The following is a 17398-nucleotide window of genomic DNA, read 5'->3' as shown; positions in this document are numbered from 1 at the left end:
AGAGCCAGGAGTAACCCCTGTGCATTGCCAGGTGTGACCCAAAAAGAAAAAAAAAAAAAACCTCATGTGTCTATTTCCAGCTTCTTGTCTGTCCCATTCCATTTCCTCTCTCCTCACTCCCTAAATCGATCCCTCTTTGTCCTCCACGTTGTTTGTTTTGTTTCGTTTTGGGAGTCACACCTGGCGAAGCACAGGAGTTACTCCTGGCTCTGCAATCAGGAATCACTACTGGCAGTGCTCGGGGGACCATAATGGATGCTGGGGATTGAACCCAGATTGGCCACGTGCAAGCCAAACAAACGCCCTACGGGCTGTACTATCACTCTGGCCCCTGTCCTCCACTTTTCTTGAACCATCTTATCCCAGGTGGCTCGACACCCACTTCCCCTTCACTCTCACCCCATCTCTCCAGCATCTTTGTCTTTCTACCTCATCTTCACTGTTCTTCACCGACTTCCTTCCTGACTCAGTTCCCGGCACCACCTGAGCCCCTGAGCATCACAAGGTGGTGCCCTGGGGGGCCTCCAGCCATTTCTGGGGTGACTCGGGTGATCCCCAACACCGAATTCTTGGGAACTTGCATTGAATTGAAGTCTATTTGACCAAAAATCATCAAGAGTTGGGGGCTGGAGCAATAGCACAGGTCATGACACCAAGATTGCAGGAAGGAGAATGGCCTGGCCTCTGCTTGCCACCACGCAACATTTTCCAATATCCATAACCTGGGTCTCAGGGCTGGAGCCATAGCACAGCGGGTAGGGTGTTTGCCTTGCATGTGGTTGACCCCAATTCGATTCCCAGCATCCCATATGGTCCCCTGAGTACCGCCAGGAGTAATTCCTGAGTGCATGAGCCGAAAGTAACCCCTGTGCATTGCTGGGTGTGATGCAAAAAGAAAAACAAACAAACAAACAAACATGGGTCTCAGGTACCACCAGTCTCCCCATTTCACATCTGGTGAGACTCAGGCTCAGATCAGAGAAGCCCATGGTCAAGGTGAGACTGTGCAGAACTGTGGCTGTTGGAATGAAAGTTCAGCTCTGTAACATCAGGACCTCCTCCCTAATGGAAGAGAGAGAACTAAAGACAGTCCCTGGGTCCCCCTGGGTCCACCTGCCTGTGCTTGAAACACTGACCAGGCAAGAGACTAGGCTGCCCTTGGTCAGACACGCACGTGGACAGACTGTCCTTGGGGATCATGAGTCCTGGCTGCGAAACTCTCTCCCCTCATCCCAGTTTCCTCCTTTGTAAGAGGCAGGGGGGTGCCCGCTTCCTCCCCATCTCTCCTTTAGCAGTGATGTGTTTTAAAGGAGGGGGTCCTGACCCACTGAGGTGATCGTGGCCCCAGTAATGAGGCCCTGGCAAAGGAATGGGTTCTCTTTTGTTGGAAAGTTGTCTGCTCCCTGGGTCCTGCATGTGGCCATGGTGCCACTTCCAGGAGAGATTCAGTTCAGTAAGATTTGTCTAGAATGAAGCTCATCATCCAAACTTCTAAGTCTATAGGCTGGAAAATGATTAAACTGGAGCTAGAGAGAGAGGCAGAGACAGATAGACAGACAGACAGACAGACAGACAGACAGACAGAGAAATAGAGACAGAGACAGATTAACCAAAGTTAAAACAAACGTTTATTATCTAGTTCTTACTCTGGAGAACCTGGCAGGCTACCAAAAGTATCCTGCCCACACGGCAGAGTCTGGCAAGCTCCCTGTGGTGTATTCAGTACGCCAAAATCCAGTAACAATGATGGGTCTCATTCTCCTGACCCTGAAAGAGCCTCGAATGTGGCACTTTCTAAAATCTTAGGGCTAGGATGAAGGAGACATGACTGGTGCCTGCTCGAGGAAATCGATGAACAACAGGATGACAGTGATACAGTGAAAACAAACGTTAATCACAGGAGCAAGGCAGTGGGGTGGTGGGGTGGTAGGGGTGGGGGTATCAACTAGGAACCTGCCTCCTGCCATTCCAGAGGAAATACTGTTTCTAGAACAGCATTCAGGAGGGAAGCAGAATAACCAAGATGCATCGCTTTGGGGGGGATGGACCCGCCAACTCTGTCGGCAGGGTCCAAGACAGCTTGTTTGCCAGAGAGCATTAGGCAAAACTTTGTCCCTGCATCTGGATTTTCCTAACCTCTTTTATCTGTTGTGAAAGGTGGAGGTTCCCCAGCAGTGTTCAGGGGCACCAGATGACACTCAGCCCAGAGGGCTGAATGCTCCAACGCGCAGACCTGCCTGCAGGGGTGAGGAGGTGGTGTCTGAACCCAGACCCACTGGGCCTGAGCTGTGATGGTAACCGTTTACCAGGAGAGTGAAGGTAAGGCAGAGCTGAGGCAGGGTGACATCAGTTACTGAGAGTGCGCGTTGTTCAGACTGACCAGGAACGGGGGCTGTCCAGCATTCTCAGGGGACACTTTTTATGGCATATTTCTGGGCTATTTAAGGTGGGAAGCTTCTGCTTTCTACAGCTAGTTGGGGAGGGGAGTAAGTAACACCCACATGTGCCCGATTTGGGGGAGAAGGCAAATCATACAAAAAAGTATTCTAAGTCAGTCACATAAATGGAATAAGTCACTGTCACTGTCCTCCCGTTGTTCATCGATTTGCTCGAGTGGGCCCAGTAACGTCTCCATTGGAGACTTTGTTGTTACTGTGTTTGGCATATCGAATACGTCATGGGGAGCTTGCCAGGCTCTGTTGTTCGGGTGAGATACTCTCGGTAGCTTGCCAGGCTCTCCGAGAGGGGCGGAGGAATCGAACTCAGGTCGGTCATGTTGGCCACGTGCAAGGCAAACGCCCTACCACTATGCTATCGCTCTAACCCAAATGGAATAAGAAATACATAAAATAATTTGGATCAACTATGAAATACTTTCGGCCAATCATGTAAAGATAGTGAAATATCCTGCACTGCACTGTCCTCCCGTTGTTCATCGATTTGCTCAAGCGGGCCCAGTAACGTCTCCATTGTGAGACTTGTTGTTACTGTGTTTGGCATCTGGCATATCGAATATGTTCTGGGTAGCTTGCCAGGCTTTGCTGTGTGGGTGAGATACTCTCAGTAGCTTGCCGGACTCTCCGAGAGGGGCAGAGGAATCGAACTCCGGTCGGCTGGGTTGGCCGCGTGCAAGGCAAACGCTCTAGCCGCTGTGCTATTGCTCCAGTCATAGTGAAGTATACATGAAATAATTTTACCTATCCTGAAAAGAGAAGAGTGTGATCAATTCTAGGAATTGAGGGGGGAGCAGTTTGGAGGAGGGTCACACTTGGTGATGCTCAGGGCTTACTCCTGTCTCTGCACTCAGGAATTACTCCTGGCGATGCTTAGGACCATATGGGATGCTGAGGACCAAACCCAGGTCAACTGCATGCAAGACAAACGCCCTCTCCACATTTTTCAATTTGATTATTGCAGTTTATGTCTGTACTATTGCTCCAGCCCTCCAATTCTAAAAATTTGGGGGATAAAGGCATAAAATGAGTCTCTTTCTGGGCCAAACCGATAAGGCAGGGGTGCCAAGAAACTTGGGAAGGGGCAGGATGGAGCAATGGGGAGGTTTCTAGAACCTCCGGGACAATTATCTTAGCAAGGAGTGTCTCAGCCTGCAGACCTCTGAAAGGGGGACTTAAGCTCGGCATCTTTTTAGAGAACTTTTGCTGTACCACTTCACTGGCGGGACAATGAACCTGCAACCCAGGCCACATCAACAGTTCTGGGGTGCTACACAGCGTCAGGGATTGATCTCGGGGACTGTCATGCACAAAACATGTGCTCCAGCCCTTCGAGCTAGGGAGCACCCAAGTTCTTTTAAATCAAGAATTACAGGCCACAAGATTAGTACCGGGAATTTTGCTCCATGACTTGGAGGCCAGCCACACGTGCTAGGGGAAAAGGGAGCTCAGATAGAGAAGGGAGCACCAAATAAAGGGTGTTGGGAGGATCCTCCCAGGATGGGAGATGCATGCTGAGAGTAGATTTTAGACCGAACATGATTGCCACTCAAATGCCTCTCTTGCAAACCACAGCACCCAAAAGGAGAGAGAGAGAACAAAAAGGAATGCCCTGCCACAGAGGCAGGTTGGGATGGGGGGGATAGGGGGTGGGAGGGATACTGGAACCCGTGGTGGTGGAGAATGGGCACTGGTGGAGGGATGGGTACTCGATCATTGTATAATTGAAACCCAAGCACAAAAAATTGTAAGTCTACAACTATACCTCACGGTGTTTCACTAAAAAAAATTTAAAAAAAAAAGAATTACGGGCCTCTTCAGTCAATCCTGGGCCACTGATGCTTGGTTCCATCCTAAGCTCAGCCCACGCCCACGGTACTAACTCATCCACCCGCCAGCTGAAGTGTGCAAGGCTCAGCTCCAGCGTGGGCGTCCAGGTGGGAAGCACGCCCTCTATCGCTGGGGTGCAGAACTGCAGGGGAGTGATGGCATTGGACTGAGTGGGCAGCACAGGCTTCCCTGGCAGGTATACACAGCTGCGTGTACTTCCCTTTTCTTCCGCAGGGGAGCGTGTCCGGGGCTCCGAGTTCTGCTCAGGGACAGCTCTTCAGAGGGGGCAGAATTGAGCACAGGGGCCCTGGGGGCCTCTGCTTTACAGGCAGACAGAGGAGTGTGACAGCCACGCAGGGAAGGGACCCGGCCAGCCCCCTGCACGGCCTGGGGATGACCACTCCCCAGTGGCACCCCCCATATTGCAGTGAGACCCCCCTACCTGACATTGGGCCCAGCCACCTCTTAAGGACGGATATTCCTGAGTCCCGGAGTGTCTCCACCATGACTCCCTCTCTCTCCACCCTGAAGGTCGTGCTGCAGGTGCATGGGGTGACCCCACAGACTGTCCCAAGAGCAGGATGCTGGGGGCTGCCGTCTGGCCCTGAGGAGAATAAGGAAATTCCAGAAGCCAAACAGTCCAGCAAATGCCTGAAAAGATGACAATTTCCTAAGAGACACTCAGACGTCCAGGGTAAGAACGAGAATGTGTCAGTGGGTTCGCTTCAGAGGGGGATCTGGGATCCCTTCCTGCTGGGGTGGTCCAAACCCACCTCGAAAAGCTGATAAATCAGTGGGTATGGCGCTACCCAGCAGGTCAACCTGTACCTGTGGGGCGAGTGCATCAGCAGCCTGATGGTACCTTCAGGCTTCCTGATACCCCAAAATTGTCGCTGTGCCTCTGGCCAGACCCCAACAACTTGGGACCAAGTTTCCTGAGAAATTAAAAGGCCAAACGTTAGGTATGGGGGAGTCACACCCACAAACCACCTCAGGCTCAGTTGTACAAGCTCAATAAACTAGCGTCTGCCTAAGGGGCAGGATGGGGTAGTGGAGGGAAGATTCAAGGTAATGGGGGTGGGATTGGTGTTGGAATACTAAATGCCTGAAACAGCTGTATTATGAATCACTTGATCACTTGAAACCCCGTTATTCATCGATTTACTCGAGCGGGTGCCAGTAACGTCTCCATTCATCCCTGTTCCGTGCTAGCGTAGAGATAGAGAGATAGAATGAGAGATAGAATAGAGAGAATCCGGAGTTCCGATCTCCGTCAACGCTCAAGAATCAGGGACGCTGTCCCATTTGCCAAGGCATCAAAAATCAGATGGGCTGGACACGTAATGAGGTTTACAGACAACCGCTGGACTAGAGCCATTACTGACTGGATTCCACGGGATGTCAAAAGATCACGTGGATGCCCACCTACAAGATGGTCAGACTTTTTCGTCAAGACCCTGAATGATCGGTTTGAGGCTCTGCATGTTCCTAGAATGAACAGATGACATTGACATCAAGATGTTTAAATAAAGTAAAAAAAAAAAAGAGAGAGAGAAAAGAAAAGCTGCTAGATCTAAGTTCTGCCAGTGACCGTGACGCTAACCAGCGCCTGACCTTGGCAGCCGGCTTCTTTCTCTGAGTTTTGGGGCCAGAGAGAGGCCACGGGCTGCAGTGCCGTGTCCTCCATGCACGAGGTCCCACGTTCAATCCCCCAGACTGCCATCCCCAGCCCTGGAGGCTCCCGATGCCACCAGCCTGAAAAGCATCTCAGCGCTGCACCCAAACGCAGACCCTCCCCTCCGCAGTTCCAGATACCACCAGGAGTGGCCCAGGACTCAGGGCCTGGCTCGAGAGGGAGGTTTTTCAAGGTGTTTAATTGTTTTTAATTATAAAAGAGATAAAATGGGGGTGCCGGCTTGGAAGCCGGCCTCACTTGCTGGGGGGAAAGGTAGCTGGGATACAGCAGGGACCACTAAGTGAAGGATGCTTGGAGGGCTCACTCGGATGGAGATGCATGCTGAAAGTAGACTATGAACCCAACATGATGGCCGCTTACTACCTGTATTGCAAACCGTAACACTCAAAAGGAGAGAGTAAGAGGGAATGTGCCTGCCACAGAGGGGGAGTGGGGGGATGGGGTAGGGGTGGTGGGAGGGATACTGGGAACATTGGTGGTAGAGAACGGGCACTGGTGGAGGGATGGGTACTCAATCATTGTATGACTGAAATGTACTCACGAAAGTTTGTAAGTCTGTAACTGTAGCTCATGGTGATTCATTAAAAAATAAAAAAGAAATAAAAAGAAAATGGGGGGTGATAATCCCCACTTCCTCAGTAGGTAATCCACGGTCCACGGTCCTCCCGTTGTTCATCGATTTGCTCGAGCGGGCCCAGTAATGTCTCCATCGTGAGACTTCTTGTTACTGTGTCTGGCATATTGAATACGTCACGGGGAGCTTGCCAGGCTCTGCTGTGCGGGCGAGATACTCTTGGTAGCTTGCCGGGCTCTCCGAGAGGGACGGAAGAATCGAACTCGGGTCGGCCATGTTGGCTGCGTGCAAGGCAAACGCCCTACCGCTGTGCTATTGCTCTAGCCCCAGTAGGTAATCAGTGTACGTATTTTTATCAACATCCTCGCTGAAGCCCAAAGGATGATAGTCAGACCAGTCACCCCGCTCCTACCTTCTACCTTTGTTCTTCAATTATTCTCCCTTCTACCCTTCCCATGGTTCCCCCCACCCCACCTTCTAACACAGGGGATTTTGCTTTGCCTCTTTGTACTTGCAGAAATGCCGCCATTGATGGAGTTGTACAGTCTCTGCCTCTCTAAGACTGACTTCCTTTGTTCACCAAGGGCTGGTTCGCCTCCAGTTTTATGCTGGCACCTCTTCCACCTTGCTGGGCTTCAGTTTGTTTTCCAGTGCCCAGGAGAGCACTGTGGGATGATCTCATTCCACCCCTGGTTGTGGTTTGAGGAAAGTCTGGTCTGAGCCAGTTTAGAAGAGGACTTCAGAGAACCTTCGAGCACAAATCCTCTGATAGGCATCTCCGTTGGGTCCGGAATGGAAATGTCAGATTATAGGGAATAGATGTTTTCCACGCTAGTAGAAATTATGACGCAAAGTGAATTGAATGAATCCACTTTTCCCATCAGGGTGTGGAGATACAGTTTATTGTTAACAATCTTTAATTTTTTTTTTTTGCTTTTTGGGTCACACCCGGCAATGCACAGGGGTTACTCCTGGCTCTGCACTCAGGAATTACCCCTGGCGCTGCTCAGGGGACCATATGGGATGCTGGGAATCGAACCCGGGTTGGCCGCGTGCAAGGCAAATGCCCTACCCGCTTTGCTATCTCTCCAGCCCCCCATTGCTAACAATCTTAACCACACATGACGTTTTCTAGATTTCAAATGTATTGCAATGTCTAATGCTGGCTTGAATTTGCATCTCCTTCCTCTGTCATGGAGCTGAACTCATTTTCATACATCCGTTGGCCATTCAGCCAGCAATTTTGTTTCTCCTTCTCAAATGCATCGTGCCTTTGCCGTCTAGCCCATGAATATGGCTTGTAACCCTGTGTTCTTCCTGTGGCGTGGACATACCTGCTCGCTTTCCTGCACTTGCTCTGTAAACATCTGCTGTGTGCGTTTATTCTCTGCAGTGAGTGCTCACTTCTGCTCGGTGTATGCCTGAGTTGCTGGCTAATAGGACATGCATGCGTCTTCCTTAATCAAAGTCTCCAAATGGTTTTCCAAGGTGCTCGTACCAGCAATGTGCAAATGTTCCTATTAATCTAGTGCTTCCTCTGAAATATTCATCAGTTTCACTTCCACAATTAAACTGATCCATCTCAAATCTATGTGTATCAGGCAACCATCAAAGGTAAAATTCCTACCTAATATCAGAATCTCATTGACTCCAATATTATTTATTGAAGAAAAGATGAAGTCATTAATTTTACATACAAGTGGTACCACATGGAAAGTATCATGCTAAGCGAAATGAGTGGGATAGACATAAAAAGACTGCATTCATCTGGGGGACATAAAGTATCAAAATAGGAGATTAATACCCAAGAATAGCCGAGATCAGTACCAGGAGGATTACTCCATGGCTTAGAGGTCAGCCAGGCACTCTAGGGGAAAGGGCAGCTCAGATAGAGAAGGGAGCACCAAATAAAGGGTGTTGGGAGGATCCTCCCAGGAGGGGAGATACATGTTGAAAGTAGACTATGGACTGAACATGATTGCCACTCAATTTCTCTTTTGCAAACCACCGCATCCAAAAGGAGAGAGAGAACAAAAGGGAATGCCCTGCCACAGAGGCAGGGTGCGATGGGGGGAAGGGGAGGTGGGAGGGATACTGGGACCAGTGGTGGTGGAGAATGGGCACTGGTGGAGGGATGGGTACTCGATCATTGTATAACTAAAACCCAAGCACAAAAATTTGTAAGTCTACAACCGTACCTCATGGTGTTTCACTAATAAAAATTTTTAAAAAATAAAATAAAAAAATAAATTCAGTGGCTGAATAAGTAGCAATACTCCTACATAAAACTAAATAAATAAATAAAAATGAGGTTAGCATCTGGGGCTGAGGTTCAAAGGTAAAGTTAATACCTTTCATGGAAGAGACTTGGGTTCAATCCTTGGCAACATAGTTTAAAAAGCAAACAAACAAAAAAGGCAATGTAGGCACTCAGCTTCCTTTTTCATTTTCTGGAACAATTTATTCAGATTATCTGTTCTTCCAGAGCTTATGAAATTTACCTAGAAAACACAATCTGGCTCTTAGGATTTATTCGGTTTGGGGGCCATACTGGAGAGTACTCAGGAATCATCCCTGGCAGTGCTCAGGGGACCATACAGAGTGTGGGTTCAGCCACATACAATACAAGGAAAATGTCTTACCTGATGCACTATTGCTCCAGCCCCTCCCTATTTTTTTAAAATAACAAATAGTGACAGAAATAAGAAAGTACCAGTTTTGTTGGGTTTTTGGGTACCACTTTATGTCTTTTATATCTGTATTTTAATAACCAAATGGACTTTATTTTTTTCCTTTTGGGAGGCTTGGGGGTCAAACCCTGGGAATGTTCAGGGCTACTTCCCACTCAGTGTCTGGGGAGACGGTCACTCCTGGTATGCTCAAGGGACCGTGTGATGCTGGGCACAAAGCCCCAGGCCCCTGCATGCAAAGCCCGCACTCCAGCCCACTGGGAAACTTAGCCAGCCTCCCCACACAAGTTTCCAATTTTTCCTGATGTCTACTTTTGCAATTATAAGCTTTCAGCAATTTATTTCATTATAATTTTCAAATTCTCTGGGGTAAAATTGTTCATCCTCTAGTTATCTTAAGGGATAAAATCTTTAATCTTTACATTTTTTTTGGTTGATTTTTCAGGCAGTCTACGGTGGAAAAAGTCGCGGGTTTTCAGTGGACAGCAAATATCCCCAAATGAACAACACGTCAGTGTGTCCGACGCAGAGTTCGGAAGAGGATCTACCGCAGACTCAGGTTAGGGTCCCCTGTAGTCACTGATGCAAACTCACAAAGCATTTCTCCTGCATGTTCTGTGAGAATTTTTGGAGCTTGTATTTAATTTTTTTTTTAATTGAGGCACTGTGATTCACCGAGATGTCCATAATAGTGTTTCAGGCAAACAATGTTGTGTCACCAATCCCACGCCAGGGCCAACTTCCCTCACCAGTGTCCCCTAGTAATTGAGGCACTGTGATTCACCGAGATGTCCATAATAGTGTTTCAGGCAAACAATGTTGTGTTACCAATCCCACGCCAGGACCAACTTCCCTCACCAGTGTCCCCGAGTGCCTCCCCACCACAGCCTGACTTCTTATAGGCACATTTTTCAGTTTGATTGTGGCAATTTGTGTCTGTGCTTCCAGGTCTTGTGGTGTAGATATCCCTCTCCTCACCTCCACACAGATGGGCCCAAGGCCGCTGCCCTCTGCCCCTTTAGCTCTCAGTTGCCTCTTCTTACGACCCGGTCCATCTTTCCTTTTCTTCTCTAGCCTTTCAGTTTCTATAATCTAGGGTCAAGTGTTTGCCCGCCTCGTATACCTTGTATTGCCTCATTGGGTTATGCTATATAGCACAAGATAAGTGAGATCATCCAGCATTGGTCCTGAATTATCTCACTTTACATGATGTCTTCCATCTCATCTGGGTTGTAGCAAATTGCATGGTTTCATCCTTCCTTTCAGCTGCATAGTATTCCACTGTGTATTTACACTAGGCCTTCATCATTCGCTCATCTGTCTTTGGACACCTAGGTTGACTCCATAGCCTGACAATTGTACCCAGGGTTGCATATGTCCTTTTGAATGTTTTTGTGTCTGAATATTTCTGGGTAATATTGTGGCTTTATTCTTACTTTTTTGGAGAAATCCCATAGGGTTTGAACCAGACCACATTCTTACAAGTAGTAAATCACAGTTCACTTTCCCACCAACAGAGTTTGTTTCCAATTTTTTATAGGTGTCTTTTGAATGGTTTTAGGATTTATCATAGACATTTGTCAATATTACACACAGTGTGAAGCATTAATTGAAATTTTAAGATATGATTATTCAATTTTCCAGCACCTTTTTTGAAAAGGACATTCTTTCACCATTCAATCACTTTTGAAACTTTTTCAGAAATTAGTGGACCACATCCATATATATATATGTATATATGTATATATATGTATATATATGTATATATATACATATATATATGTTTCTGGGCACTGTTCTCATCAGAGGACCTATTTGTCTCTCCACACGCTGATATCACGCTGTGGCAATGCTGGGATACTGTGAGGATGAACCTTGGAAAGAAGTATCTGAATAACTCCTTCAACGTTGTTCTTTTTCAGAGTTATCTGTCTTTATAAGTGCTTAATATTTCCATATGAATTTAGGATCGGCACATGAATTTTAAAACAAGGTCTTCTATAATTCCTTTCGAGATGACATGAATCTATAGATTGTTTTTGGGAAATCGGCACCTCAGCAAATAGTCTTGTGACCTAGTAACACTTGATTTATCTCCTCCTTTCATTTTTCCCAGCCATGGTTTGGAGTATCAACTGCACACAAGTTCTTCTTATCCATGCACTGCCAAATTTCTCCATAGTCTTTTCATATTTTGTATGGTATATGACATGGCATTTAATTTTTTCTGAATGCTGGTATTTTTAGTACACTGTTTTTGTATTGATGCTGTATTCTTCAACATTGCTACAATTTCATATGACTCTAGTTAACATTTTTATAGACTCGTTCTATAAAAGACAATCAAGGCATCTGTAACTAAAACAATTTTCTCTTTTCCTTTCCAACCTGGATGTCTTTCCCTTTTGCTGATAAATGTGTTGCATTGCCTGAAATTTCTAATAGAATTCTGAGTCAAATTGGTGGGAGGGAGCATCTTTGCTGCATTGTAACTTCTCTCAGAGAGGAAGCGCTCGCTATTTTATTGCCAGCTCTGTTGGGTATAGATTTTCAAAGCCTGCCCATTTCAAAATGGGGTTTTCCTTTTTATTCCTAGTTTCTTGGCAGCATTGATCAGGAATAAATGTTAGACTCTCTCAGATGCCTTTTCTGTATCTATTGAAGTCTTACAGTTTTGCTTTTTTGCCAGTCTGTTAATGTGATGAAAGGCGTGGATGTGTGTGTGTGTGTGTGTGTGTGTGTGTGTGTGTGTGTGACACTAATGCTGCGCTCTTGGTATTTTGTGTATTGCTCAGTAGAATGTGTTTTCTTTTAGTAGCTTCTGACTTATTAAATCCTTTCTTTTGGTTTAGTTTCTCAAAACCTCTACCAAAGCTCATGAATATCTCCATCCTGTCTCTGCTATGTCCTTCCAGCGAGAACTGTGGCTAGGAACTTAGGGTTTGCAGCTGCCCTGACTTGCCTCCTGAACTGTGTGTTTTCATTTGCAGGTTTTTTTTTTTCTTTTTGGGTCACACCCGGCATTGCACAGGAGTTCCTCCTGGCTCTGCACTCAGGAATTACTCCTGGCAGTGCTCAGGAGACCATATGGGATGCTGGGAATTGAACCTGGGTTGGCCACATGCAAGACAAACGCCCTACCTGCTGTGCTATTGCTCCAGCCCCTCATTTGCAGGCTTAACTTTAGATTCAGGGAATACTGTTGGTGCTCACAGCCTGTTTATAGAACAACAGACTTTCCCAAGCCTAGTGCCCACCCACCTTCCATATCTTGGATCCTTCATAAACTGAATGGTCTTTAAGATAGAGTACCTTCTTAAAGAGTTCCAGCTGGTAGACTATTTAGCTTGTACGCACCAGCACTCCCTCTGGTTCACCAGCACTCCCTCTGGTTCCAGGATCCCAGCAGGGGTAATCCCTGAGTGCAGAGCCAGGAGTAAGCCCTGAGCATCGACAGTAGCACTGTAGCACTGTCCTCCCGTTGTTCGCCGTTTTGCTCGAGCAGGCCCAGTAACATATCCATTGTGAGACTTCTTGTTACTGTGTTTGGCATATTGAATACCTCACGGGGAGCTTGCCATGCGGGCGAGATACTCTCAATAGCTTGCCGGGCTCTCCGAGAGGGGCGGAGGAATCGAACTCGGGTTGGCCACATCGGCCGAGTGCAAGGCAAATGCCCTACCACTGTGCTATCGCTCCAGCCCGAGCATCGACAGTGTGGCCCCAAAACAAAAACTCTTGGTATCAATATTGCAAACTACAATGCCCAAAAGGTGGGAGGAGGGAGAGAATGAGAGTTGAGAGGGAGAGGGAGAAAGAAAAGCACCTGCCAAAGAGGCAGGCAAGGGGTGAGGGAGTGATGGGAGGGAACCTGGGGACACCGGTGCTGGGAAATGTATACTGGTGGAGGGATGGGCGTTGGAATACTGTATGACTGAAATCCAATTTAAAAATAAATAAATAAGAGCTCCTTCATTAACAGCTAACCTTTCCTGTCTTACATACACAACATAAGGTTACTCAGGACCAGAGAGAGTCTAGAGGAACAAATTAGAGAGATTAATCAATCTTTATCTATTCTCTTAAAATGGAGTTAGTGGGGCTGGAGAGATAGCACAGCGGGTAGGGCGTTTGTCTTGCACGCGGCCGACCCGGGTTCGATCCCCAGCATTCCATAGGGTCCCCTGAGCACCGCCAGGAGTAACTCCTGAGTGTAGAGCCAGGAGTAACCCCTGTGCATCACCAGGTGTGAACCCCCCCCAAAAAAAAATGGAGTTAGCGTCGGGGGCTGAGGTTCAGACATAAAACTAATACCTTGGGGCCAAGCAATAGCACAGCAGGGAGGGCATTTGCCTTGCATGCGGCCAACCCGGGTTCGATCTTCAGCATCCCTCATGGTCCCCGGCTGGGCTGGATCTGTGCACTGAAAGAAGCCTCAGTTTCTCCCTTCCAGCTGCTGCCGGAAGTTTTATTTTTGAACCATCTCCATCCTACACTTTAAACATTCCTGAAAATTTCTGAGCTCTGAAACTGAAGAAGTTCCTGGTTTCCCAAGACCTTAAACTCTGCCCCGAGCCTTAAACTCACAAGGAGTAACAGGCCACACTGGGCAGATGACAGACCTCATTAGCATACACGGGGAAGTCAGATGCTAAGCATTGGATCTGTCACCCAAATGAGCCCTAAATGAACAAGCCATCTAGAGAAAACAAATGGGAATCCTCTCACACTTTGACAAGATACACATAGACCCAGTTTTCCTATTTAAAAAAAAAAAAACACAGGAGGAGTCAGGCTTAACACAGTCTTTACTCAGCATCTTCATAACCAGGGAGCTTCTTTGCTACTTTCCAATAAACACTTTTATCTTTCCAACTCTGAGTCTGAGCATCTTTAGAATTCAATATTTTTGTTCATAGAAATATCGAAGAGCCCGGGACCATGGACAAACACACAAACACGCTGTCACAGCTGCCGCGTATACGCGTATATGGTCCCCTGGGCAGAGCCGGGAGTGACCCTGGAGCACAGAGCCAGGAGCGTCCTTGAAAACACAAAGACCAAAAACCAAACAAAAATAAAGTAGATTTACAGGCAATAGCCTGGCCAAGGGAAGAGACAAGACATGCACTTGGAGGAATAAGAAAACGACATTTATTTAGCCTAAGATATAGTAATAACATGCAAGGGACTGGCCTTGCACTGTGCCAGGAGGAAGTGCTGAGCACACCTGGGTGTGGCCCAAAACCAATATTTGAGTTGCACATGACCCATGCTTGAGGTTCCATTGGTACAGGCTCATCCCTGGCCTGAGGAATGGTCTCCCCTGTGAACTCCATGCAGTGCAGAGATATAGCTGGGTGGTATTGCGACAAACAGAAATAGGATTCAGAATCAGGCTTCCCTTGATCGTGGTGATACAGCGAGAAGCAAAAAGCACAAACAGGATTCAGACCTTCATAAGACGGGCCTAACCCCCGAATCAGCTCCCACCACGCAGTCAAATGCACCCATGTAGAAAGTACAGTCTGGGGCCAGAGAGACAGCGCAGTGGGTAGGGCACTTGCCTGGCACACAGTCACCTCGGGTTTGATCCCTGGCACTCTATATGATCCCCTGAGCCTAGCAGGAGTAATCCCTGAGCAATGCCATGTGTGGCTCCCCCAGAAAGTCAAGTCTGATGGACAGGATGTGCTTGCATGTTTGGGTTCTATCTTGATAACCCATAGGGTCCCCCAAGCCTACCAGGAGTGATCCCTGAGCACAAAGCCAGGAGTCAGCCTGGAGTGTGGTCCCCCCAACCCCTAAACAGTCATTCTGTTCTTTCTTTTGCTCTCTTCCCTGCCCATTATTGTGTGTGTTACTTTGTTGTTGCCAAGGTGTCGAAAATCAGATGGGCTGGTCACGTAATGAGATTTAAAGACGACCGCTGGACTAGAGCTGTTACAGACTGAATTCCACAGGATGTCAAAAGACCGCGTGGCCGCCCACCTACCAGATGGTCAGACTTCTTCGTCAAGATCATGAACGATCGGTTTGAGGCCCTTCATGTTTCCGGAGCGAACAGATGCCATTGGGCTACACTAGCACGCGACAGGGACAAATGGAGACGTTACTGGCGCCCGCTCGAGCAAATCGACGACTAACGGGAAGTTAAGTGATTTTACTTTGTTGTGGGATCACAAGCCTGAGTGCTGGGGCCAGGAGTTGCACACTTGGTGTGGCACTAAGGATTGTGTCTGTTGGTGTAGGGTTCTGCCAACCGCTTATCTTCTTTCAGTCCATTAGAATCATGGCATATTCACTTAATTGGTTCTCTGGTTTGAGCTCTTTGATAAAGAGACATTATTTCACATGAATTTCATATGATTTAAGAAAGAAAACTGAGGGTGGAACCATCACCTCCCATATTGCCCCCATGCCCCATCACCAGTCCAGGACCCTCAAAGAGCAGCCTTGAGAATGAGAACTTCCCTATAGAAGGACTCAGTACTTCCCAATCCCTGAGTACTTCTGAGTCCCCGAGTATGTCCCGATAGAAGGGTTGAGGACTTCCCTCCCTGCATACTTCCTAATCCCTAAAAAGTATTGAGTACTTCCCAATTCCTGAGTAGTCCCAATCCCTGAGTAAATCCCAACAGAACGATTGAGTACTTCTCAATCTTTGAGTGCACCCAAAGGATTGAGTACTTCTCAATCCCTGCATATTTCCCAATACCTGTAGAAGATTTGCTTGAAATCAGCATTATCCCCTCTGCATGCTGGGTTCTCCTTGGTGCTCATGGTACAAGAAAACAAGATTATGCCTAAGAAAGCCCATTTTCCAGGGGTTGGAAAGGATCAAGAAAGAAACCCTCAATCTAGCGTAGTATCATACCCCAGCAAGACGGCTGTGAGGGTGATCCAATGATAAATCCAAAAGATGCTATGATCTTCTCCAGAAGCTCCCAGAAATCTGGGGAGAGAAAACGCGAGCAGGAGAGGGCTGAAGATCAGAATCAAGGAAAAACAGCAAGGACCATCACCAATCTTTCAGAAATGTATACTTGGATTCTCATCGTCACGGTTACTGCCCTGAGGAGTTTGCTTAGTTTTAACAGATCATAGTCATGTTTGGATGAATCCAGTGATGAGATCTTGGGCACTAACATAAACCAGGAGGGGAGAAAGAGCTTAGTGAGCCAGGAGAAGCTTCGAGACAGGTGTTCGTGATGGAGCTTTGCCTGTGTGGTAGCATCATGCAAGATTAGACCACAGAATGGAAGAGGGAAGAGAGAGCTCAGGAAAGAAAGGACGTGCTGGTAAGTAGACAGAGCTGACAAGGCAGGGAAGGGAAGTGTGGGATCAAGGGGAGGAAGGACATTGGCCTGGGGGTTAGGATCCCTTGGGAACATTCTAGATCAATTTGGTCAGTCCCTTTACCTCGTACTAAGCAGACGGCCTGCAAGACAATGGGCGGGAAGGCACCCCGCAAGCAGCTGGCCACCGAGGCAAGAGCGCACCAGCCTTGGGCAGCGTGAAGAAGCCGCACTGCTACCGGCCTGGCACCGTGGCTCTGTGCGAGACCCGTCACTACCAAAAGTCCACCGAGCTGCTTACCCGGAAGCTGCTGTTCCAGCGGCTGGTGCGAGAGATCACACAGGACTTCAAGACCAACCTGCGCTCCCAGAGCTCAGCTGTCATGGCGCTGCAGGAGGTGTGCAAGGCCTACCTGGTGGGGCTCTTTGAGGACACCAACCTCTGCGCCATCCACGCCAAGCGCGTCACCATCATGCCCAAGGACATCCAGCTGGCATGCCGCATCCGTGGAGAGAAGGTATAAAGTTTATGATGCTATTGTATCATTGAAACCCAAGCACAAAAATTTGTAAGTCTACAACTGTGCTCTTAGCATCATAAAGTAAAGTAAAAGTAAAGGCCCTCCCGTTGATCATCGATTTGCTCGAGCGGGCCCAGTAACGTCTCCATTGGAGACTTTGTTGTTACTGTGTCTGGCATATCGAATACTCTCGGTAGCTTGCCGGGCTCTCCGAGAGGGGCGGAGGAATCGAACTCGGGTCGGCCATGTTGGCTGCGTGCAAGGCAGACGCCCTACCCGCTGTGCTATCGCTCCAGCCCACGCGGCCAACATGGCCGACCCGAGTTCGATTCCTCC

The 17398-nt window shown here is 47.9% G+C and overlaps 1 pseudogene; it reads left to right on the top strand.

Moving 5' to 3' along the window:
* Nucleotides 1-17065, top strand: part of LOC130017586 (uncharacterized) — a 65860-nt pseudogene extending 48795 nt beyond the window's left edge.
* Nucleotides 17066-17398: the final 333 nt, after the last annotated feature.

This window comes from Sorex fumeus, unplaced genomic scaffold (genome assembly GCF_029834395.1).
Source record: "Sorex fumeus unplaced genomic scaffold, SorFum_2.1 ptg000201l, whole genome shotgun sequence".
NCBI lineage: Eukaryota > Metazoa > Chordata > Mammalia > Eulipotyphla > Soricidae > Sorex > Sorex fumeus.
This window is presented reverse-complemented; position numbering and strand designations above follow the sequence as displayed.